The sequence below is a fragment of the Halyomorpha halys genome, unplaced genomic scaffold, assembly GCF_000696795.3.
Source record: "Halyomorpha halys isolate HHAL.00 unplaced genomic scaffold, Hhal_1.1 Scaffold166.1, whole genome shotgun sequence".
NCBI classification, from domain to species: Eukaryota; Metazoa; Arthropoda; class Insecta; order Hemiptera; family Pentatomidae; genus Halyomorpha; species Halyomorpha halys.
In genome coordinates this window covers 495,112-512,234 of record NW_027110388.1, presented here as the reverse complement: position 1 = coordinate 512,234, position 17,123 = coordinate 495,112, and the positions used below count along the sequence as shown (strand labels likewise).

At 28.7% G+C, this 17,123-nt stretch overlaps 1 long non-coding RNA gene across 1 annotated transcript in view; it reads right to left on the bottom strand.

Annotated features, from left to right (window-relative positions):
• Positions 1–386: 386 nt before the first annotated feature.
• LOC106678896 (uncharacterized) overlaps positions 387–17,123 on the bottom strand; it is a 26,721-nt gene continuing 9,984 nt past the window's right edge. The window contains exons 2-3 of the long non-coding RNA XR_001342855.1: positions 13,782–13,885; positions 387–703 (exon numbers count right to left, since the gene is read on the bottom strand). This is a non-coding gene — a long non-coding RNA (uncharacterized lncRNA). The remainder of the gene's footprint in view (positions 704–13,781; positions 13,886–17,123) is intronic.

Here is a 17,123-nt window from a genome sequence, read left to right as displayed (position 1 = left end):
TTTAAATTCAAAATTTTAAAATTCAAGTTCTTTATACTTATTATTGTACAGCCTATTCTTATTTCTTTTTGTTCATTTTTCACTTATATTTACATATTTTTTAACCCTACCTTAGCTTACTTTTTAGTTTCATTTTATCCTACATTCCCAACATATTTTTTGTTGTTTTGTATCTTTTTTAGCTCTGATGAAGCCCTACAGTGTGGGGCGAAACGTCGGTAAATAAATGGTCGTTAAAAATTTATCTTCATTCAAATGAAAATTCTACAAAGTAATTTTATTCTTACATGGCACAATAACGCCAGTATGCTTTCTAAATGATTACAAATGAAACATGCATTTAACGCGGTATAAATAATATCACATATACATCTCCACCTCTAATGGCACTTACATAATATACAATCATTACATATACAAACCAATATATACAGATGTAACTTTGATTATAATACTGAATCATTAATTGCTTGGAGAGCGGTTAGGTGTAGGAATAGGTGATAGTGGGATGGTAGCCAGACCAATCGGACCAGTATTGGACAAGTTGGGTCCTGCGGTCAGGAAGTAGGACGTGGTATACTCCCCTTACGAGGCCCCCCTGCCTCGCTTCCCTTTGTCCGAGATCCAATCCTTGTTCGCCGTCCCTCACCAAGTAGTCGTACCAATACTCGTTGCCAGGTCTATTCTTCACTTCTTCCTCTCCCTGGAAAAAATATGAACTGTTACTCAACCATTCAATAAAATATACAGACTCAGCTATATTTTTTTTTTTTTATAGTGTATCATTTCTTAAGAATAATTTTATGTTATTATAATAAGTAATATAAAAGGACTGCCCGTTTTCGTTTGTAACCTCTAATCGTAAAAAGTACTAACCAATCTCACATTAAATCATCTTCGTTATCCCCAGAAGGTTTAGCAATTATAAAATCTACCTTATAGAAATATTATTAGTCGGTCGTATGCAATTAATTGTAGGAACATAGTCCGGGTGGAGATCATTAAAGGTGCAAAAATATCAGAAAAAAATATTTATTGGTAACCAAGTTCCCATAAATAAATTTAAAATTCCACTTACCCTCATCTTTTCCGTTTTAAATCCACCCTTTAGATCTTCCAGAATTTAGGTGAGTATCTATATTATTATCTAATATTATTCCTTTATTTATCCATTTATCTATTCGCTTGATACTTTTTATTACTCCATACTTACATCTTGTAAAATTATAATATATTTTTATACAAATACATAATGGAAGTTATATAAACAATTGAATATTAATGCAATGGTATTCTTAATAAAATTTTATCAAAATGCAAGTTGTTTAATAAAACAATTAGGTAGTTTATTATTATTAAAGCATGGTGACTGCGGTGAAATTATTAATTTTAATAAGTTTTAAGTTTTTTTGTTTCTTTATTGTCCATATTTAGTTTGTTTTTTAATGAGTATAATAATAGTTCATTGGACCAGGTCATCTTTGTCTCCTTTAAACTTAGATGATAACATGGCTTTTAATTGGAGAAACTTCAACAGCACTTTTTGACGAGGATTTGGAAGAAAAAAAAGTTGTCGTTATTGTTATTTTGTATATGTAACATGTTTTTAATTCTTTTCATCTGGCACATAAAAAAAAAAAAATTGGGAATAGTAATTTATAAATTTGATGAGTCTTATTAACATTTTATTAAGAACAACATAACATCACTATTCAGTTGTTTATATAACCTCTCTTGTCTATCCATATCAAACAAATGATATGGTATTTTCCAAATACCACATTTATTTCCACTCCCTTTCTTTCCATTTTACTATATTTTTATGACTTTACTATATTATTAATTCACTAATTATGACTTCAGTGGTACATTTTCACTCCTCTCTCTGATACTTATATTAGTTAGTATTGTATTTATACTTTTTAGTTTACTAAGTTCCTTTGTACAATTTTATACATATGTATATTCTCGTTGATATTGCTTTATTGCCAGATCGACCTGGTGGACTTTACATGGTTATTTTAGTTGTTTCTGATATTTTTGTACCTACCTAGGCCATCTCCCTAGAATAGATATGGATGTATACTAATGTATCTATGACTGAAAGAACAGCCAATATCTCTTTTTAATTTTTTTTATGTAACGTTATCTGTCAAAGTTTAAACTTTTACTTACAGACAACAAATGATACTCTCAGAAAAGCCTTAAACTATTTTTTTTGTATACCACAACAACATTTTGTTCATCCTTGTGTCAGAAAATCTTCATTTCCTGTTTTTCTTTTAATTGTGTTTTTCTGAATTTAGAATTTTGACCGTGATTCTGGTGGCTTCAATCCAAAGAAATACAGCTAAAAACTTAGTTTGAACACACGTATTGTATTGGGACACAAGTATTGGGCATTGAAACATCGCGTTAAGAGCAACAGGCAACAGCGGTTCCCAAACTTTTTTTTAACTTTAATAATTACTTTATTTATTGATAATATTACAATCTGCCACAAACTTGAGCAATGAGTGATTGTGGTAATTGTACATTTTCATACAAAAAATAAAAATAATAAATAAAATATCATTATGTATTTAAACAGAAACACAATTAATAAAATGAACATAATCAAACTAGGTAAAACGCCATGGCACTCTTTTCGGAATAAAAAAACTCGAGGCACCCTAGAAGAACTAAAAAAATACCAAAATTATCCTAAGAGCGGTTGGGCATGTGGGAAAAAAAACAAAAAAAAAAACAGTACAAAGTAACAAGTGGATTGCACTGTATATTGGCTATTTTTATTTTTTATTTATATTTGTTTTGCAATATCTTAAAAAAGTCGCATTCGGTTGCGGCACCCCAGAGAGCCTAGTAAAACAACGGCTTAGTAAAATCAAAAATGGAAAATTCACCAATTGAATCATTTTGATAGCAAATGGAGACAAACCTCTAAATATATATATTATTCATAAGTAATACAATTTTTCTTCTCATGCAGAGCATTTCTGAAACTCTAGAAATGATCGTGAAAATTATTATTTTAACATATAATAATATGTATAATTAACAAGTTCAAATTCTTCATTTATGATATCGAGTAAAGCTACGACTGGGAATACTAGTGAATGTATAAATCAAGTAGTAATTATAATGCTTAAAAAATGATTTAATCAAGGAATAACGAGGCTGTGAAAGTCTTTTGATTAAGAACGAAGTAGTTAAATTTAATCTTATTACATTTTCAGCAGTAATTTTCCATTATTTGATTTAAAATTGCATAGCTATATTATTACATTATTAACAAATTAAACTTTGTTAATTTTCATAATTTGACTTTTTTTTTTTATTTTTCTTATATTCTGTATGAAAAAATAAAAAAAACCGACAAATATCGATCTTCAGAGGGATTAAATTATATTAACTGCTTACCATATACTTAAACATTTTTGTGAAGCTAAAGGTTTATCCCAACACGAATCAAAATTATCCCGGTGGTGTTCGCTTGGGGGTTTGGAACGAAAAAAAACTCACTGCGCGTGCGTCCATGTATTTGACAATATGTTGACTAATTTTTTTTTTTTTTTATACTTTACTTATACCAATCATCAAATTATCGTATATAAATTAAAACTATTCTATGTATTCTACTATGCTAAACAAGAGACAAAAAATTAGTTACCTAATTTACCATGTACCCTACGAGTTGAATGAAAGATGGACTGGCAAGGTATTTCGGCTATTCATGATTGACACAACTAAGATTACACTGACTGTGTAAGCTGCTAGAATGCACTGCCGGTATTTGTTTTGAATTCTTGAGATCAGTGGGAAATGTACCCAATTAAATTCGAGAATTGTCGCGAAAGAAATGACGCAAGCAACAGGTCTAAACAAACAAACTGGTCACTTCATTTTCGATAAATAATTCACTGAATGTTTTGAACACTTCTGAGATCAAATCTTTTGAGGTAGCAACTTAGAGTGTAACATTTCCATTCACTGTGGGTTCAACCTCATTCTAAACATGGAAGTTGGGAAGGTCCTGCCAGTACATGAAAAGGGATGATGATTTGACTTCCTTTTTTTTTTTTTTTTTTTTTTTTTTTTTTATTTAAAGAATTAATTACTCGGAAAAATGAAAACAGTGCTTTAAGAAAAAGTCAGATACAACAATAAAAAAAAAAGTTTCAAGTGTAAAAATATAATATGGCTTGGAAAACGCCCTGAACATTAAATTCTCACTTTCGGGGAGAATTAGCCATGCATTACTTCAGCAGACTAGCTAAAAATTTTGTCAAAACAATTTAATTTAAAGAGTACGTTTTCTTTCATAAAGTATTAGTGACACACTTTATTAAAAGGGACTGAATTTGATACTGATATTCAATATCTTTTATATCTATCTATGTACCATGCTAATATATATCTTAAGTTTACTATTTTTTTTTCTCTCATTCTCAATGGTCATTGCGCATTTTTTATATTGTTGAATTCGATGTTGGTATTTTTGTGGGATCTTCTCAAAATTTAATTTACTTCATGTATTGAAAATCTGTGATATGTGTGTTACAAACAAGTCATAGTTGGAGCTTTAACTCACATGGCTGTGAACGGCACTGTTTGACTATTTTCTCTTAGCAATATCATTGAAAATACAAGAATTATTTTTGAGTTTATGGTCCCTAATACAGTATCATATGAGTGCTATTGTAGTGCCCTTGAGGTCCAGTAGCTTCCCTTCAGGGCAAATGTTAGTTCGCTAAGGGTCATATAACTTTGTTTAAAACAAAAAAAAAAATACTTTGAAGATAATATCACTCATAAATCAAATTATGATATACGCCAAACATATTCTATCCTATTAGGACAACATATTCTGCATATTAGGCCGAAACTGTGGGAACAAGGAATTTCAAATTATATAAATAAAATGTATCTAACTAAACTATGTATAAAAAACAACAATAAAATAATGAATAATTTAGCTATGAGAACAGGTGGAAAAACTGTTATGAGATTTAATGGATGAAATTCAAAAGTTGGTAAGTTCTAATTATTTTTGAAAAAGGCCATTGAATGGCTTTTTAAATCTCACGGGTCAAACAGTAGAAAGAAGATTGAAAGAAATTTATAGCTAAGATAATGTCAATATTTTCATAATCCAATAATTTAGGTTTTTTTTAGTCATGGTATTTTGGATGAATATAATATAATATTGCTACTGATCTTGTTTCAATATGTTATTCCATGAAACTTAACTGGTACACCCTTCTCTCCTGGTACTCAAGAAAAGACTGATTAACAAAACAAACTTAATATTAACTACTATTTTGTAAAAAAAGAAAAATAAAATACAAGGAGAAGATAGTTGGGAGTGGAGAGAGAGAGAGGGATACGGTTAGCAAAAAATATACAAATAAACAAAAACTTATTTTTACGTGCCGATGATTCGACCTCAATTTCAGGACTGAAAAAACAAAAATCGAGACAACAACCATAACTCAGAGAAACATAAAAGTAAAAATAAAATAATAAACAAACAAACTTGGAAATATACATAGCAATAAATTAGGTAAATAGTAGTTGATTGATAATAACAGAAGACGAAATATAATATTATAGAGGTAAGAATTATAGAAAATAAATTATAAAAAGATTAAAAAAATAGAAAGTTTTCAGGAAATGAACATAGTGAGAGGTGGAGAAGAAAATTTAAATGATGAGTAATGGAATTAACTCATGAAATAATAAGGTGTGTAAATAATTTCTAAAATATTGAAAAAAAAATTAAATCATCATAATGAAATCTTAATTAAATGAAATCAAAATTAAATCATAAAAAAAAAAAAACGATATATACGATACGGGCAAATAAGAAACATAATATGAGGATATGGTCAGTGATGTGGTCAGTAAAGAAACAAAAACTGATTTATTTGTGCTGTTGTTTCGACTTGAATTTTATAAGTTTTTGTTTATTTGCTGACCGCATCCCCTACCATCTTCTCCTCATATTAATCTACAGTTAACTATTGACACTTCATTATGAAAAAAAATATATGTGACAATAAAAGATGCACAGTAATATAGATGAGTACAAAAATAAGCTTAAATAGATATGGAATGTCTGGAAAAATGAATAAGAAGGAACAAGGGAGAAGTGATATGAAAAATGGAAAAAAAATATATATATTAGAAGTGAATGAGATACTTACATGCTTAGGCAGAGGTTCTGTCTAAAGTGAGTGGATAAAATACTTTTATAATATGGATAAGATACTTGACCAGTAGAGAGTGGGTAAAAAAATGTTAAACGAAGTGCTAACAGTTACCGGTAAGTATGACCAACTATGAAAGATTGTTTAAAAATAAAAAGAGTGGAAGAAATTATATTAAATAAAGGTTTAAAGAGTAAAATTATATAATAGCAAGTGTGAAATAATAAATATGAGAATGAAAGGTCAGAAAATTGTAGAAATATATTTTTGGGCTAAATAAACGAGTGATGAAGATGAGAAATTAGAAATGACCTTTTGAATTAATCATCATTTAAATTTTCTTCCGCACCTCTTACTATGTTCATTTCTTGAAAACTTTCTATTTTTTAATATTTTTATAACTTATTTTCTATAATCCTTATCTTTATAATATTATATTTCGTCTTCTGTTATTATCAGTCAACTACTATAAACTTAATTTATTGTTATGTATATTTCCAAGTTTGTTTGTTTATTATTTTATTTTTATGTTTCTGTGAATTATGGTTGTTATCTTGTTTTTTCAGCTCTCATAAAGGCCTGGAATCCAGTTTGAAATGTTGGCACAAATAAATAAGTTTTTGTTTATTTGTGTATTTTTTGCTGACCGTAACCCTAACCATCTTCTCCTCCTACTAATCTGCAGTCATCTATAAACACCTTATTATAAAAATATTTTGTGCACCTAAGGAGGTGTACAGGAAATATGGCCAAGAGACACTGTGATAGTAAGCTAAAGGAAAATTGCACTTTTAGTATTCATATTACAGATACCAACTTTAAACGCCCTTTCAAAATTAACAAACAACAACATATACTAACTGAACTCCATACTACCATACTAATACTACATATACCAACTAAACTCCATACTACCATACTTATTCTACGAATACCAAATACTCTTGTTGAAATATTTTATGAGACTAGGGGAAAAAACAATTATTCTATAAAATCATTTTCTGAACCATGAGTCCTATATTTTCTCAGTTGCGCCATTATTATTCAATAAAACCCTATATACCTTTTACCCTATTACCCTATTACCTATCATTTGCTTTGAACCAAAAAACTCTTTTTACCCATTTTTTTCAGATTAATCGGAAAACAAAGTACTCCAAGACAAATTTTAAATATCTTAGTAGTAGGAAAGATTGAGGACATTCAGGTGTTGCTAAAAATGTTTCTGTAGAAATGATTCCATTAGTGATATAAGGATAAGTTCATTTTACAAGAAGCAAAGTGTAATCTATAAATATAAACTTATGTCAAGGTCTATTAGAATCTATAAGAAACGACACAAAAATGGCCCAAAAATTATTGTGAAGCTATAAGAATAAAGAAGAAACATTTTTTAAGCAACTAACTTCTATTATTAATAATAACTAGTATCAATTACATCTTGACATAAAATCAAGTTTAACTGATATTACCTTATCACTTTGGTCTTATTACCCTGGCCAAGTGTTTCTATATAATTAGCCAGATTTCTTATTGACAAATAACAAAAGAATATTGGTATAGATTTGTTAGATAGGAGTGGCATAGGATGATGATTTGTAAAAGACAAGCTTAAAAGAGGAGAAAGACTGTTACCTAAAGAATTGTAAAACCGACAACCGTAGAGGTTATAGATTTTTCTTATTACCATTTATTTGACAACCTATTTATGAAAAGTTTACAAGTATATATCTGGATTTGTCTGAGAAAAAAAGGATTTGGTTGCCCAACTGTTGCGAAGTAAAGGTATAATTGAAAAATTCAATAATAATGAAGCAATAGCACAATGTATTCAATAATACTTAAGAATGAGATAATCATTATTTGGATGATAGTAAAAAAAATTAAATAGTGTTAACTATTCATCAAAAGCCAAAATTTCGACCAACATTGTAGGTTTTCATCAGAATTGCTATTGGGCTAGAAATTTGAATAGATTAATATTGAATATTAGCGATTTTTTTCTCAATCTTCTTTTTTTTACAGGTATGGGACACTAACAAGATAATGAATTTCATTGAATAACATTACTGATAATAATATTAATGCAAACAATGATATTTTAAATTATATAAAAAGAAAAATTCAAGAACTTGAGTTTCTCCCAAGCTTATTTTATTATATATTAATAATAACAATAATTATTATAATGAATAATAATAATAAGATAATGCAGTAATAGCTTAAATTTGTTTTGCTGTTTCTTTAAATTTAACTGAATAAGTTGATGGTAATTTTTAAAACACACACAAAGTATCAATTTCTTTCCATACCATTCAAAAATAACAGCAAAACATATTTCTTGTTGAATCTTTCGCAGGTTTTGTTTATAACTTGTTTCCATCTCTAGAATTAAAATCAAAGTACATGAAAGAAGTTATTAAACAATCCTCTCTTTCTTGCTATAAATAGGCTATATCATCCTATTTATTTTCAGAAGTCAGTCTTTTTCTCAAGTTTTTCTTTTGAGCAAATATCACAAACTTCCTCAACTAAAGTTATTGGTGATAAGTGAATCCATTCATATTATAATTCAGTTTTAATTATTCTCATCAAATTTTGATACATTCATATTAATTTGGGATTATCTTGATTATTTATAAAAGTCCAGTACTACAAAATTATTTCAAAAATATATATATCAACTTGGTGATTCTAATTTTTAGTTTGAGGCTTGAAGTTTTCTTTTTACAATTATTGAATTTTTCTAGTAAAGCTAAATTAAATTACAGCAGTAGTTTTTGTTTAGTGATTTCGATAATTTGATTAAAGCTTTTTTTTTCAAATTTTTTAAATTAAAGTGGTCATTTATTAGATTTCTGTTTTCAATAATGTCCATAAAAGTAAATGTGATGATTTAGTTTATAGGGTGAAATTAAAAAACAGTGAATAAAAGTTGTTCTTTAAACAAAATAAATCTCTTCATTTCTCCAATATAATTTTTCCATGGGCTTAGATAAATTTTTAAAGTAATTTTTTTGTAATAGAATATTATTTCCACATTCTTAATGTGGAAACAAAATATTTTGTAAGAAATTAGCATCAAGCAGTAGAGGTATTGCATAAAATAAATTCATACTTTCAGTTACATGCAAACATTTATTTTACATTAATTTTTTATGCAATGCATTGCTTACTGTACTGTAAAACGGGATGAGGTGAAATATTTGTAAAAATAGGTAATATGTGCCTATTTATTACTATACACATTTGCTACTGTTGATTAGAGCTTGGCAGGTAAATACCTAATGAATGACAAACAACAGGAATAGATAGTAATTTATAAACTTATTTAATTTAGTTGCCTCAAATACTTTTTAACTACATGCTGTTGTAAAATCTTAACTGAATAATGAGCACTATGTGATATTTTAGAAAATAATCTTCGAAGATTATTTTAAATACTCCTTGCTTAATAATTGGTTAATTTTTCTAAACCTTGGTTTGGTAGTCTTCAGAAGATAAAAATTGAGTTTTCTAGTTTAAAATAAAAATAAATAGATTCTATATTCAGATTTTATCAGATTCATTTTTTTTCACATTTATCCAATTATAAACGAACCATCAAATCCTTGTCAGCCACTGACTAAAATTGTATGAATTAAAATAATTTTTCAATTATGTCCAGTTTCTCAATTTTCCGGAAGATTAAGAAACTTCCAGAAACATTGTTTTTATTTATTCTCTACTACTGAATATTTTGAGAGCTCTTGATATAGAAGCTTTACTTGAACTCCCTTGTAAAAAGGGATGAACTGAAACTTTTAATAACATTTTTAATACATACACTGACATGGATCTAAACATTGTTAGGAATTCTTACTTCTAACAACAGGGCATCTCTCTTTATTATCTACTTTTGATGAATCGGTACAGAAAATTATACTCCTTATATTTTCTGTAATTTAAAGAAATAATTTCTTTGCCACAACTTGAATAATTATTGTATAGATTAATGTTAAATTTCTGACCCCTGTTGCATCCATCTAAATATAAAATTTCAAACATACTACAGATATCACTTATATCTATTTTAATTTTTTAATTTATTTTTTAATTGATTGACATTCACAACTGTACATAAAATACAACAAGTAAATTTGAAGTAAGATCATAATGGTATGATCCAGGCATGTAGAGAAACAACTCATTGGTAGCACTAAAAAAATTTTTTATAATATAAGGTTTCGAGGCCATCTTCTTTTCAGGTGCCTAGAAGGATTATCAAGAATAAAAGAGGAAGCAAAGTTAGATACTAATGGGTTTGAGTGGTTAAGGAGTTTATAATGGAAGGATTTATATCTGGTTCGAGCTACATCGGTTACATAAGGAACATCAACGTCTTTAGGGATGATTTTTTTTGGGACAAAGTAGGAGCATTGAGGATTTTATGAAGGGTTTTGGATTCTAAAGATTGGATACATGAGGAATTCGAAGGTTCAGTGGAGCCCCAAAGCTCAACTCTGTATGTCCAGATAGGCCTTATTATTGTCATCCAGATCAGTCTTTTGTAATGAATTGAAAGTTTAGATTGTTTTTCTCTAAAGTAGTGCTCCGACCATTGATGTGGAAGAACCTATGTTGTAAGTGCTGGAATAGTCGGAATCAACGTGTAGTTTCCTTTCTTTTCAGTCTTGTGTGAGGATTCAAAGTTATTTGTTTGTTTAGATGTATTCCAAGGTAGCAGGTCTGTTCGACAGGGGTAAAAATGTATTATATGCTGTGAAATTAAGATTCTTCCAAAATAAAATGTTTTATGTTTAAATTCTATAGTATTGTTTTGGTCTTCCTTCACCAAAGAAGACACTGTTAGTTTTTAGTGTGTATTGAAGAGTAAACTCAGTTTGAGGTAGAAGAAAGGTTCACTAGAGCCTATACAAAAGTTTCTAACTGATAAAGGAACCAATGGATACTCTTAAAGCTTCATTGTATGTTATGTCTCATATCTTTAATATTCTTTTTCTAGCAGCTCTATAAACCTGTGGCTTGTTATCTAATTCCCTTCTGAAGATAACAAATTACATAGTTAGTTGATATGTTAGTCAGCTCCCCAGGTTAATTGGAAAAGAAAGAAAGTAAGTTTTCTAAATTGGAAAAGAAAGAAATGTTTTTAAACCAGTTTGGGATATTTTTTATTAGGTATTCGTTATTATGGTCCTAAAAATGTCTTTCAATATCTCAGATTCATAATTGATGATAAAATACCTTCATATCTTTAAAATAATATTATATTTACAAAATATTATTTAGAATCGGGTGCCTTATTCAGAAAATAACTCTTTGACCACGGTTTACCACACATTGACACATATAGGAGCACATATGATGTTAATGTATCTTAAAGGGAGGAAGGAAGGTCACTTTTCTAGCTTCTATTGGAAGCGGTAGGAAGATCTCTAGCACCTCCCTTACACCTTGGATTGTCCCGAACCATGTTTAGTACTCCTAGCTTCCACCAGCTACAGACGTTCTGGGTTCTCCCTTCTTTAAGAATTTTTACACTCCTTCAAATTTGTTTATATCAAATTTATTTTTCGTAGTACATAAATTTTTACTTATGTATTATTCTATTTTGAACACTTCCAATAACATTTTTTACATGTTTAAAAGGTTTTTCTTATTTAAAGAAAATTTTTTTACATGTTTTGGATTATTTCACATTGTATAAATGTTTTACAGAAAATGTGGTGATACAAAAACTTTCTAAAGACCTTATTGAATAATTCTTATTTATATGTATATGTAAAAAAATGCAAAACATTCGTGTATCAACTGATTGCATATATTCAGTGGCATAAAGAGGTGATGGCAATGTGTCATCATGATTAAAAACACGTATTTAAACTTTATAAAAATTATATTTTATACCTTATTTAATTATTACTAGTTTGACTCTACATGCTAGGCCTCCTCAACCAGCAACCTCCAGAAGTTTCTATCCTGCGATGCTGCCATCCAGTTATGGCCTCCCAAACCCTTCGTATTCTCAGCCACACAGTCAATTCATTGAAGTCGGGGGTGGCCAACTCTCCTCCGGCCATGGACTATCTCCATCAGTAATCGGAGATTCCTAATTATAGGAGTTTCTTGTTCCTCCATCCTGGCTACATGTTCTACCAATCTCAGACGATATCGTTCAAAAGACTAACAATGTCAGGCTCGCTAAAGAGGTTGTAAACCTCTTCATTTTTTCTTCGTCTCCACTAACACCGGTCCAAATATCTTTCGGACACATTTTGGATTCCAACTTATGATACATTTCTTTTGCCATTGTCCGTGTCCCTGCTCCATATGTAAGAACTGGTGAATCAGAGTTTTGTACAAAGAAATTTTTGTTTTTCTGGTTATTAACCTGCTTGATAGATGTTTCCTAAATCGATAGTAACATCTGTTAGCGGCTAATGTCCTTCTTTTAATATCTCCTTCGATGGCATTATCACATGTGATCTGTGAGCCAAAGGTACATTAATTCAGAGACCCACTCGAAGAGACAATTTCAGGATGTCTTTGATGTTGTTCAGCAATCATATTCTTGGTCTTATCGTGGTTGACCTCTAGACCAAGTTTTCTTGCTGCTTCAAGGGTAGAAAGGAATGCCTTCTCGACTGATCTTTTTGAGTGTCCAATTATATTGATGTCATCGGCATATGCTCTAGAAGCTGCTTGGCTCTATTTATAATATTTCCTGTTGTCTGAATCCCAGAATCTCTTATAGCCTTCTCTAGAGCCAGGTTAAATAGTAAACATGGTAGTGATTCGCCCTGTCCGACTCCCCATGTAGAAGAAAAACATTCAGAACGATCACCTTACATTTGTACAATGCATTCAAGGTCTGTCTTGGTCATCCTCATCAGTCTTACCAGACCTGCAGGAATATTTAGCTGTCTCAGTGCTTCATAGAGACCCTTTCGATCCACACTATCATAGGCCACTTTGAAATCTACGAACAGATGGTGATTATTATATGGAACTCACGTCCCTTTTCCAATATAATCCTGAGGCATATAGCAATAGTTGGTCCGTTGTAGCTTTTCCTTTTCTAAGGAATCCACATTGGAAAGGGCCTAGTGCACAACGGAAGAAGATGTTGAAATAGAATGATTGAAAGGACTTTGTAAGCGCAGGGTAGGAAAATTATGCCCTGGTAATATACATTGTATAATGCTAATTTAAATTATTAAAAATGAAAATATTTAAAAAAAAATGCTTTTAAGTGGTTTCCCTGGGGAGCCCCTGCTGTCAATGATATACTGGTAAGTTAAGTTTTTAACTTGGTGAAATTTAGATATTCATTTTTACAACGGACAGTAGTGTGTCTCATTTGAAGGTGATAACTTTAAGTTCTGGAATGTTTATTTTTTTTTTAAACCAAATTTTATATTTTTTAAATGGATACTTATTTTTTAATTATATTTCAAATGTGAGAAGTTTAAAAACGTATTGTTAAGAATCCTTGGTAAACATATACAATCAAATTGTAAAATAATTTTTGTTGTAATTTACTTTATAAAATAAACAAAATTTATGACATACTTTTTCATCTGGAATTGTCTTTGCTGGAAATGTTCCTGGAGGTAAGGGTGTATAATGATAAACTGGCTTTGTAGGATGTCTTGAAGCTACAAGCGGAGTGTCTCCTGAAAAGAATAAATATACATTTTTATAAAAGATCAGAAAAAAATATTAATTGAGTTAAGTATAATAAATTTTATGTTTTATTTGGATGTTATATGTTTTATATGATATTAGTTATAAGGTTGTTATATTAATTTGTTGTATAATTGTGATAATTTTAAGTCATGGAAAAAATGTTTTTCGATCATTTACCAATAGTATGCTGATACAATCAGTAAATTATAAATGAGAACATTTATATGAAAGGAAAACACTTTTAAATCAGTTACATAAGCCCAGTTTTAGTTCTGTGAGGATTAGACTGCATGTTCTTTATTCAATTCTTAACCTTAACTCTTTCCTGAATGGAACCTAATTCTACCCCAGTGGAAATCAAAGCAATACCCTGATGATCAGTTTTATGTATGAACAACTTTAGCGCTTCTTAGAAATTATTTATAGAACTCATAAATTAATTTAATATGCTTTCACAGTTCGTGGATTTTTTATAGAAATATGTCTTTAAGCAAATTCTTACCAGATTGCTCCAGAATTTATTAGTATATTCTTTTTAATTATTCAAAATGGTTGATTCTTTATTTTTCTGACATCTCCAGAAAATTATTTAATATTACCTTCATTCTTTTAGTTTTGGGGAAATGTACCACAACTTTCGAATTTGACCATTATTATTTGGAACATTGATCTGGGAAGCCTTCCAAATTTAGAATAAAATTTCAAATTGTTTAAGCAAAGGATCTAAACACAACATGGATTAAGTAAAATTTTACGACCCTACCAATGCAGAGTTAAGACCTCAAAAATCATAATTTCCCAACTGAAATGTTACTTTTTGTTTTGGAGACATCATCTCTGTGGAGTAAAACCTCATACATATTCATCAAACTTTCTTTTTATTTGGAAAACAGTTTATGGGATCACACTGTACAATTTACAGTGTACTAAACTTTTGGTGAAAATGATTTCATAGTCTAAAATCTAGAATTTGAAAGTTAGAATATACTTCTTTTAACCGTTCTTTGTGGATATAAAACCTGATCATTTATATCCAGGGAAGAATAAGGGCTTGAGATTTTTGAAAATACAATGTTGTATAGAATATTTAGCTCAAAAAAGAATAAGTTGACTGGAAAATTTAGATGGCTACAGGATCAGAATTCATATGAACAATCAGTAAATATTATGGAAGTAATTATGTATTGTAATATACTCTTTTTTCTTAATAGGTATTTTTTATATATAAATGATTTTTAGTTTTGTGTTTATTTTTATGTATCAATATTAAATATCATTTTCAGTATTGTTTATTTATGTTATTGAACCAAAAAGCAAGCTAATCAATTTTTATCAGTCAAATATTAAATAAAAATACGTTATTCAAAATAAAGAAGATAGTGGCGCATGTCCTTCCAAAAGTTCGTTGAATAGTGGCCATGTTGAGCACATTCAAATATTTTAAACCTTATTTATCTTCCCAACATGTCTGTAATTAAAGTAAATTCAAGAAAAAATAGAAGTCGAAAAATATGTGTTAAAGAATAATATTCATAAAGAAAATCACAAGCAAAAACTCGAAACCGTAGTAATACAATCAATGTTAAGAATGAACACATATAGAGGGGGAAGAAACAAAGCTTGGTTTTGTTTCTAACTAGAATTTAATACATTTTTACAATAGCTATTAATTTAATTGTTATTAGTAGAAAAGTGTCTGTTCTGACTGCCTAGAAACCCGCTCAGAGAATAAGAGTCTATAATATTACATGTAATAAAATATAAATTCTTATATATATATTTAATATTTGATCTTTTCATTTAACCTTGTCATCTTCAAAACTATATTTTTAGATCTGAGAATAAGTAAAAACTATTAAAATTCCTTTTATTTCATTTTAAATATTATAATATCATCATAAGGCTTATACATTTGTTGAACTAGAGAATGGAGTAGTATTGCAAAAGTATTGCCAAAGCAAAAAGGTTTCTGTGATATCTTCCCATATGAGAGAAACACTCATTTAGAATAAGTAAATTACACTAGTATCTTAAGGTGCTCATTTACTTTCATGCAGGTCATATAACTGATGTATGGCCAGGAACAGCTCTTCATACAGTTATGACTATTCCCAGACACTTTTATATGAGCTGAAGGACTGGACATTATTTTTAAGATTAAGTTTTGAAAAACTTACATTTTTAATTTGAAATTCATAAGCCTATATATATGTACTAATGTTCAGCTTTTTGTGAAGCATAATAATTTATATAAAACCACCTTAAAAGTGCAGGCATCTACTAATTCACTGTCAGATTTATATAATTTTAATCTATGATAAAGTGTTTTATCTTTACAAAATTTAGTGAGAGTATTTCAGCAATAATCACTCTTTTTCTTATTTATATAGATTACCAATAATAAAAATATACGCAAAAATGTTCTATACCTTTTTGAAAATAGCTTAGTCAGTAACCCATAGATAAAATCTTTAATATAATTTTCATTTCATTTGTTTTATGTTAATATAAGTATCTGTTAAAAATTTGTTCAACTCACATATTCACATACAATATCAGTAATATGATTACTTTCCTTTAAAAAAATTATAATAATTAATTGATTAGTTTATAAAAAAATCTTAAACTAATGTGTATGCCTCTCACAAACGCACTTGTTGGCAATTAATTAAGAAAAATTATGTCATTTATACTGTTTTAAAAATAAGTTCAGTTGATAAAATAATCTATATGGAAATAGTGTAAGACTAGGCAAGTCAAATAATAAAAAAAAAATAATTTTATGTGATTAAAATGAACGAGTTAAAAAATGTTAAATTATGACTGTTAAAATTGAGATGTAAAAATAAAAAAAAAAATACTCAAAAACCAATAAAAAAAAAGCTGGTTAAAGAAATTTAGGGATAATCTGGAGTTTTAAATGGTTGAGTAAACAATATGATTATTTAAAAAACTCCCTTGTTTTTAGACGTTCAGTTGTCAATATCTTAATAATGTTTTATGTCTTCATTTCTTTTATTATTTAAACAATATGATAAGAGCCTTTTAAGCTGGGATGTATATAAATTAGATTATTTTAAACCTTAAATACTCTACCCTTCATACTGATAGTTTAAAGCTTATTATTGATCTCATGACGTTCTATTACTAACTTCATAAAAGCTAATTTTTTGATAAAACTTTAATAGTTGTAAAAACAATCCTTTAAACTAAAAAAAATCTATA